The sequence below is a fragment of the Tiliqua scincoides genome, chromosome 9 (assembly GCF_035046505.1).
Source record: "Tiliqua scincoides isolate rTilSci1 chromosome 9, rTilSci1.hap2, whole genome shotgun sequence".
Classification (NCBI taxonomy): Eukaryota; Metazoa; Chordata; class Lepidosauria; order Squamata; family Scincidae; genus Tiliqua; species Tiliqua scincoides.
In genome coordinates, this window is record NC_089829.1 from 24,623,996 (window position 1) to 24,632,338 (window position 8,343).

General features: G+C 44.1%; 1 protein-coding gene across 2 annotated transcripts in view; it reads right to left on the bottom strand.

Moving 5' to 3' along the window:
* BANP (BTG3 associated nuclear protein) overlaps nucleotides 1-7,594 on the bottom strand; it is a 167,292-nt gene extending 159,698 nt beyond the window's left edge. The window contains exon 1 of one of the 2 annotated variants that reach the window (XM_066637040.1): nucleotides 7,514-7,594. The gene's annotated coding sequence lies outside the window, so the exon portion shown is untranslated. Of the gene's footprint in view, nucleotides 1-7,160; nucleotides 7,232-7,513 lie in introns of those variants that run through there. The other variant, XM_066637041.1, reaches the window with a different exon arrangement.
* Between the last annotated feature and the right edge of the window lie 749 nt (nucleotides 7,595-8,343).

Consider the following 8,343-nt stretch of genomic DNA (forward strand, 5'->3'; position numbering starts at 1 on the left):
CCATAATCTGCTTTACAGAATCAGAACACAGATTACAGTGTAATTTAGCCAAACTGATTTGACTGATGTTATGTCAAAACAAATTACACAGCAGAACAGTTCCGAGTTTAAATATTTATTTTAAAGGACGTTGTATTTTAAATACCCTTCAGATGATCTCCAACAGTCATGTCTGCCGCCCGCACGACCCCCCCCCCCAGCCAAACCCAATAACACAAAATCCTACTTGGAAATAAACACTACAATGACTGAAAGGTTGGGACCTGGAATTTATGTTGTGTTATGAAAATACTGAAGCAGGCTGGAATTTCCAAGGGAAGGGCGCCTCCTGGTGAGATACAGACCACTTTGCACAAAATGCACCATCACCATTGTCTCAAAGCAGCACCATGAAGCCAGGTGAGGCAGGCCTGAGGCAGCCAGGAGAGGCAGCCGAACAACCAACTCCTCTGTTTCATTCTTTTTGTTTCCAAAAGAGCAGAGGTGGGAACAGAGAGAAGCGATGACAAGAACATCAGCACAAGCAAGATGTCCTTGCTACACACAAAAGAGAAAAGGGGAAATGGATTCCATGGAAGAGCAGGAAGAACAAGGCCAGTCATCATTCTAGGAGGGGTATACATAGAAATAAAATTTGGGGAAGGCAGATATGTCTCAGTCAGAGAACAGATCTGTCTCTTACCTCCAATCCTAAATACACGTTTTCTTGAAAGTCCCACAATCAAATGCACCTTGATTCAAAGACAGTGTTGCAGGTTAAACTTAAATTATCTTCTTTTCTAAGCCTATTTCATATGTAGAGGAACAAAAACAAAAACTTTTTTGTATTTTGGGTTAGCAGTTCTAACAGACTTCTCTCCACAAATTTGTGGGCAAACAACATTCTTCTGCTGGTCCTTTCAGAATGAAAATAAGGTGCTCGGGGAATAGGGTAGTCTTCAAAGCTTCCCAAATATAATTCATTTTCAGTTCTGTAAAGAGTTCACTCCCCAAAGTGCCTGGAGAACTGCTTCCAAGTCATCTTTCAAACAAAAATGTTTGCAGTGTGTGCCCCCTCCACTCCCATCCTCCCCCTCCCTCTCTCCAGCTGTCTAAATTGTAAGCTTCTTCTTTATCCATATTAGCTGGTAAAGCAGGGGTGGGCAGATGAGGGTCTGAGTGATCTGCAGCAAATTAGCAAAAATTTCCAACTCTCCATTTAACAATTGCAAGCAGCGTTCTTTGCCATGCGTGGCCTTGTGCTAATCGCTTCTCTCTGCCTCAGTATTCCTTGCCTGTAAAATAGGAGTATGAGCGGGTACTGCCCTGATCTATAGTAATTCAGAAAGATCTGTGTCTGCACACTATCCCACTCCATGCTCTTGGGGTACAGTAAGTAACTGGCTCCACCTGCATTTAGGTAATGCAAAGTAGTTTAAGTTGCATTAAGTAATCAGATTACTGCTTTGCTGGTGTTTCTTCACCCCTAACTCATCCACCCCTGCTACAGCCTGGGTTCTCCTGCTGCAGCTTTGTAAAAGAAAATAATGGAAAATACACCCCCCCATCACTGAATTAAGCTATGCCAGCGATGGGCAGTAACTAAGGAAATGAGCACTACATTATGATGGAACACAAGAAAATCCTGGCTCACAATTACATATTATACTCAGAAGGCAAAAAGGAAGGCATGCTTATGTACTTTCCCTTTAACCACAATGGAGTATGTCCAGAAGTTACAAAATGTGCTTTACACTTCTCTGAATCACAACAGAAAACACACAATCTTTTTACACACTTGTTCAATAATACACGCATATACAGCGGTGCCTCGCAAGATGAAATTAATTCGTTCCGCGAGTCATTTCGTATTACGGAATTTTCGTATTGCGAATCGCAATTTAAAACAAACCAAAACAAACAAACAAAAATGCAAAAAAATTCGTCTTGCGAAGCACGGCCATAGAAAAATTCGTCTTGCGAGTCACCAAAAAAATCACAAAACGCTTTCGTCTTGCGAGTTTTTTGTTGCGCGAGGCATTCGTCTTGCGAGGCATCACTGTACAAATTATTTCTATATTGGGAATTCACCTCTTAATGATGCCAGCCCTGCATGTTTGGCTCGTCAAATCAGAAGACATACAATGTGTTCATAAGCTAAACCAGTGTTCTTCAACATGTGGGTCATGACCCTAATCGGGTCCAATGACCCAATGGGATTATGAAGCCTCATCTGGGGGGTTGCACATCTGAAAGGGATCCTTCAAAACCTGTTCAAGAGAGGACTTGAAACCAATCCAATAATGCTACTGCCTTATCAAAACTGAGTTCCTGATATAATCTTGAACAGCCTCTTCTCATTGTCTTGCCCTTGCAGCTCCTAAGGCCAGCCCTGCTGAGGCTGCTACCTCACAGGGTAGTTGTGAAAACTCAAGAGGTAGAGAGAAACAGGGCAGGCAGGGGGGCAGCAAATGGGGTGGGTGTATCAGTGGTTCCCAGTTTCATACTTTATTTATTTATTAGGGTCATTGTATAAAAAAGGTTGAAGACCAGTGATCTAAACATTTTGCCTCCATTCCCTTCTTGCTTGATTTTCTAAATTAAAAACCCCTTGGGACAGGGACTTGTCCTCTTGTTTGTTGTAAAGTTCTATAGGTGTGCACCACTTAATGACATGGATACGTTCTCCAATCCCCGTTGTTATGCGATTAGGTTGTTGCTACCTTCAGCCCCAATCTAGTGCCTTTGTTGTGTAAACAGACACTCCCTGTCAGAAACTAGCTGACTGTACAGGCTACTGAAGACAGACTGCCTCTTCTTTGCATTAAGGGCCTCTTTGTTGTGCTTTGACCACCCGTCATATATGCGGTTCATTGTTAAGCAGCAGATGTCTGTATTTAAATGAATAAAAGGGTCATTAAAACAAAAATTGGATTTTAAAAAAACTCTAAGATGAACAATTACAGCAGTTCATGTTGATCAAAACATCCTGAGCCTCAATGCACTATTGCAATTTTTTTTTTGTACATATGGGAAACATGGTTCCTCTGTGTAGTTTTAAATATATACAATTTGAGATATATTTAAAGGTGTCCCAGCTAAGTAGAGACAGTCAGCATAGCAGCTAACCAAGCTGCAAATCAGGAAGTACCTCCTCAGCTTGAATTCTGCCTCTGCCATGGACACATAGGTCACTTTAGGAAAGAGTCAAGACCCTCCTCCGGTATCTGCAGTATGAGATAAAACCAACCTACCTTATGGAGACTAATGGGATAATCTAGGTAGGAGTAACTCTTTAAATGCTATTTACAGTCAATAATTTGCAAATTTTATCACCAGATGAGAACCCTTGTTTGTAGGCGGATGGACTGAATTACACCATGTTATTTCATACATATAATTATTCTATTCATTTTATTTATAATTTTATCATCTGAAACCGTGTATGTCTCAAGTGATCTATTCTGAGTGGAAAAGCAAATAAAATAAGTGATGCCACCCAATTAAAGTCTTACGGTCAAATTACAAATTAAGCTACATGTGAAAAAGGGCATGAAAGTCAAGGCAAGGTCATTCCCCACCCCACTAAAGACAGCAAGCCAGGGGCACAGAATTGGGATCAAAACAGCAATAGCAACAAATCACTACCAACCCCATCAGATTTTACAAATCCCTCGTGTATGATTTATAAATAGAACTAAGACCCCTATTTAGCCACATTTTTTGCATTTAGTACAGGAATCTCCAGATTCCAATCCACAGGCCGGATTCGGCACCCTGCCTAAGCCCTCCCCTACATAAATGATGCTTACCATTCTGTAGAGGAGCCGCTGCAAAGCCACTCTCATTGCCGCCCCCCGAGTCTTCACACAGGCCAGCCTCTTCCAGTTCCGACACCGAAACAGGCTTTGCACCCGCATTTCCAGGCAGATGCCACTGACCAGTGTGAAGATTGGGGGCAAATAGAGGGGCTTTGTGGAGGCTCCCCAGTGGAACAGTAAGCGCTATCCATGCTGGGGAAGCCATTGCCGGTGCACAGTGGTCTACACTTTGGAGACTGCTGGTTTAGTGTATCTGTGGATTAAATGTGCATATATGTTATAAAAGCAGTAGTTCTGAAACCTGCTTTGTTTTTAGACAGTACATGATTATTTTGTATCAGCTATCTGAGAAGAGGCCTTCCACCCTGGGTGAGGAAAAGGGGGGGTGCCTCTGCCAAGATGGCACTTGCCACCTGCAATTTTTTAATGCGTTTATTTAGGCTTTTGATGATGAAGTTAACCATAAGCAGCTACTGAAAAAAGTTGAACTTGGTGCCTATACCAGATTCATTCAAAAAGCTTTGTGATACCATTTTGTCTATTAACTTATGTTCGTTTCACACGTAACACTATACAAGAATAATAATTTTACTGATAAATTTTTCTTGGTTATGAGGACAACAAGTAGTTAGACAGGATTTGACCATATGCATATTTCTTATTGTCATTGTTGTTTGCTTCACTGGACATAATGTGTCTTCTTTCTGTATTTCTTGTTTTGGGTTCTACTCAGAAGTTGGGAACCCCAGAAGTATTTACAGGGTACAATAGGAGATGCAAAGTGTTTGGAGCAACAGGGAAGCCTGCAGAGCAGACTATGAGCCCCCTGCACCCTCCAGATGGCCAGCGCTACCCTGCAGGTACACTAAGAGTCCCGTTGGTCACAGCAGCAGTGTGATCCATGCAATACTGTCTTTGCCATAGTTATTGGGCCACTCCCCTTAAAGGGGAATGACCTGCTTCCCATCCCCTCGTGCATCGTGACACATCAGTTTGGGAACCACCACTCTATAGTCTTTGTTTATTAATTGGTTATAAGTATTACAAAAATACATACTTGTATTAAAAATAGGATTTGTTTTTAAACCTGCAACCCAATCAGTTAGTGGTGTGGTGTTTTTTAGATGATCAAAGGCAGTGGTTTTCTTTGTTTCTACAAAACCAATTAAAACTGCCATCTTATACACACTTAACCAGGAGTAATTCCTTCAGTGGGCCTATGGGGCTATCTGCCATGTCAATTTGCACTGAACTGTGCACTGGATTGCATCTTTGCAGCATATTTACATAGGGATAAGACCCACTGAGTGAAGACTAAAGATGGCCCTTCAATACTGCAAGCCCTCTATAAATAAAACACTAACTATTAACGTATATTGTACAACTAAATATAAATCAAGAAGGCCACCACACTGCCCCTTGCATACCTTGTCCCCCCAAGGGCTGGATGAATTCGTACATTACAGCAAGAAATGAGAAGTATTTTTGTGACACAGGATGCTCATATTTTTACACCAATTTTCAACCAGCTATTTATTTTCTGCATTTATGCCCTGCTTTTAGAGATAACTTTGTCCAAGACCAGTGTTTCTTAATCAATGGGTACCACCAGTGGTATTCAAGGCAATGTCCAGTGGTACACATGATCCCCAGATCCCCTCCCCCACTGCCAGACAGTAAGACCAGCAATGCAACACACCAAACAGCAGTGAATGACTTGGCTTGTGGTGGGCAGAGCTCCAGTGTGCGCTTTCCACATGCTCAAAAAAAGCCCTCCTGTCCGCCATGAGCCTCTTACTGGTGTTTGCTGTGTTGTGTCTGGCCTCCCAATCCAGAAGAAACTTGTGACAATTTCATCACCAGTCACTTCTGGTAATACTTCTAATAGGTGGACCATGTGAAATAGTAGAACGAGGGACCAACACTGAGAAATTATGTCCTAGACCAGTGTTTCTTAACCAGCGATACGGGTACCGCCAGTGGTACTTCAGGTGGTGTCTGGTGGTACTTGTGGGACCCCTGGACACCTGCTGCCCAGCAGCAAGAAAGGCAACATTAAGCAACAAACAGCAGTAGGAGGCTTGGCTCAGCAGGCAAAGCCCCAAAACAGGCTCTTCCGCACTTGAAAAAGCCCTCCCATCCACCCTAAGTTTGTTACTGGTGTTACGTCGCGTCTGGCCTCCCAACCCACAAGTAACTGGTGTCATCACCAGTTTCTTCCAGTGGTACTCTGAGTAGGTAGACCATGTGAAGTGGTAAAACAGAGGACAAACATTGATAAATGCTGTCCTAGACTACTTACAAATAAAATGGAATACAAACTTAAATTGTTTCTTGAGTCTAAGCCATGGATTAAAACACATTGTAGCAGGAGCTGGCAGTTAAGCAGGTGACCAGCTAACAGAGGAGAGGACCATTAGCCCCTGAAGATGCTTTGTAAACCTCTGAAGATGCTGTCCACAGTTGAAAGTGAAACATTAGGACTAATTCCTAATATGTTTATGTTTAAAACAATATGTTTTAATCTGTGCCTTAAAGACTCAAAAAATTTAAATTATGTTTTAAACTCAACCACCCACAAAAGCTTTAGTACATTTCTAAAATAGAATACTGCATGCATCCCAGAAAAGCCAACCCACCACACATCCACACAAAACATCTCAACCCAAGCAACACTTACAGTCGAATCCTATACATGTCTACTAAGAACTAAGTCCCATTCTAGTCATTAAGCTTACACCCAGGAAAATGTGGATAGGACTGTAGGAGAGGTGGCAGCCTCTCTTTGAGCCATCTCCTATGCATGTCTACTCAGAAGTACAGCCCATTATAGAAAATGCAACTTAAACACAAGAAAATGTGCATACAGAATTGTAGTTGTTGAGAGGTGGCAGCCTCTCTTTGAGCCCAACCCTATACATGTCTACTAAGAACTAAGTACTGTTATAGTCAGTGGGGTTTACTCCCAGGAATGTGTGCAGGATTGTAGCCTTTGAGAGGTGGCAGCCTCTCTTTGAGCTATCACCTATGCATGTCTACTTAGAAGTAAGCCCCATTATAGTCAATGGGACTTACTCCCAAGAAAATGTGGATAGGATTGCCACCTCAGAACCCAATCCTATGCATGTCTACTCAGAACTAAGTCCATTAGGGTCCATGGGGCTTACTCCCAGGAAAGAGTGGACAGGACTGCAGCCTCAAAACCCAACCCTATGCATGTTTACCCAGAAGTAAGTCCATTAGGGTCCATGGGGCTTACTCCCAGGGAATAGTGGAGAGGACTGCGGCCCCCCAACTGCTATGCCACCCTTCTGGGCCAGGCGAGGGTGCCCAAGGTGGCCTACACCATGAGAAGCCCACCGGGAGCAGCGCCCCAGCCCTCCTGTGCACTGCGCACAAGGCAGCCTCGTCTGCAGCCTGCGCTGGCCTGGTCGGAGCACGTGCCCTGGAATCCCGGGAGGGGGCCTGAGAGGAGGAAGAGGAGGAGGAGCAGCCTCCCCCTCCCTTCCTGGAGAGGAGGGGCGCGCGCGCCCGGGGGAGAGGCCTACGCCCCGCCCCTCGCCTCCTCTACCCCCTCCCCCCGTCCGGCGCGCGGCTGAGGCACGATGAGGGCGGCCGGGCCCGGCGCGGCTTCGTGAGGGGGGAGAGAGGCCGGGAGCCCCGGCTGAAGAGCTCCGCCCGAGCCGGCCAGCCGCGGGGAGAAGCGAGGTTACCGTTTGCCTTGCCGAATTCTCGTGGTGTTTGGCTGTGCGGCTGCGATAATGGCGTCCTTCCTCGCGAGAGATCCTCCGGAGTCGCGACTGCGCACGCGCCAGCCTCCCGCGCCGCTCTTCCCTTCAAGGAAGCCGCGCATGTGCAGTGAGCGGGAACGCTCCCGTCACCTCCTCCTGTGGCTCGCGCTCCCGAGGCACAGAGCTACGAAAAGGCTAGAGAAGGGCCACTAGGGGAGAGGGGCACTTCCGGGTTCCAACAGAAAGGGTTTTTTTTCTTTCTCTGGGACAATAAAAACTGAGTAATCCTATGCACACTTTCCTGGGAGTAAGCTCCACTGACTATAGTGGGGCTTATTTCTGAGTAGACAGGCTTTGAATTGATACAATCCTATCCACACTTTCCTGGGAGTAAGCTCCACGTAGACAAGCATAGGATGGGGCTGTGAGAGTAGTCATAGAAATCATTGCAGAAATCCAATACATCCTTTATTTTTCTTAGGATTTTTTAACCAGACCAACATTATTAAACATTAACATTAGTTAACATTAAAATTAATGTTTTGATGACTTGTTTGATACCCGTTGTGATACTTTATACTTGATTATAAAGTTTTATAAACCATCTTGGGCATTTACTTCAGCATGGGAAAGGAGGGATAGAAATTTCTTAAATAAATAAAATGAACATGAAATCTTTTTAATATAGCTGAGATTGAGCAAGCAGGTTTATTTTCCTCCTCCTAAAAAAAATGGTAGCAACAAAAACGTGCTCTTTGTAACTGAAACTGTAATCCGTCTGAAAAATAATCTTGAAGTGCTTAAATGTTTAA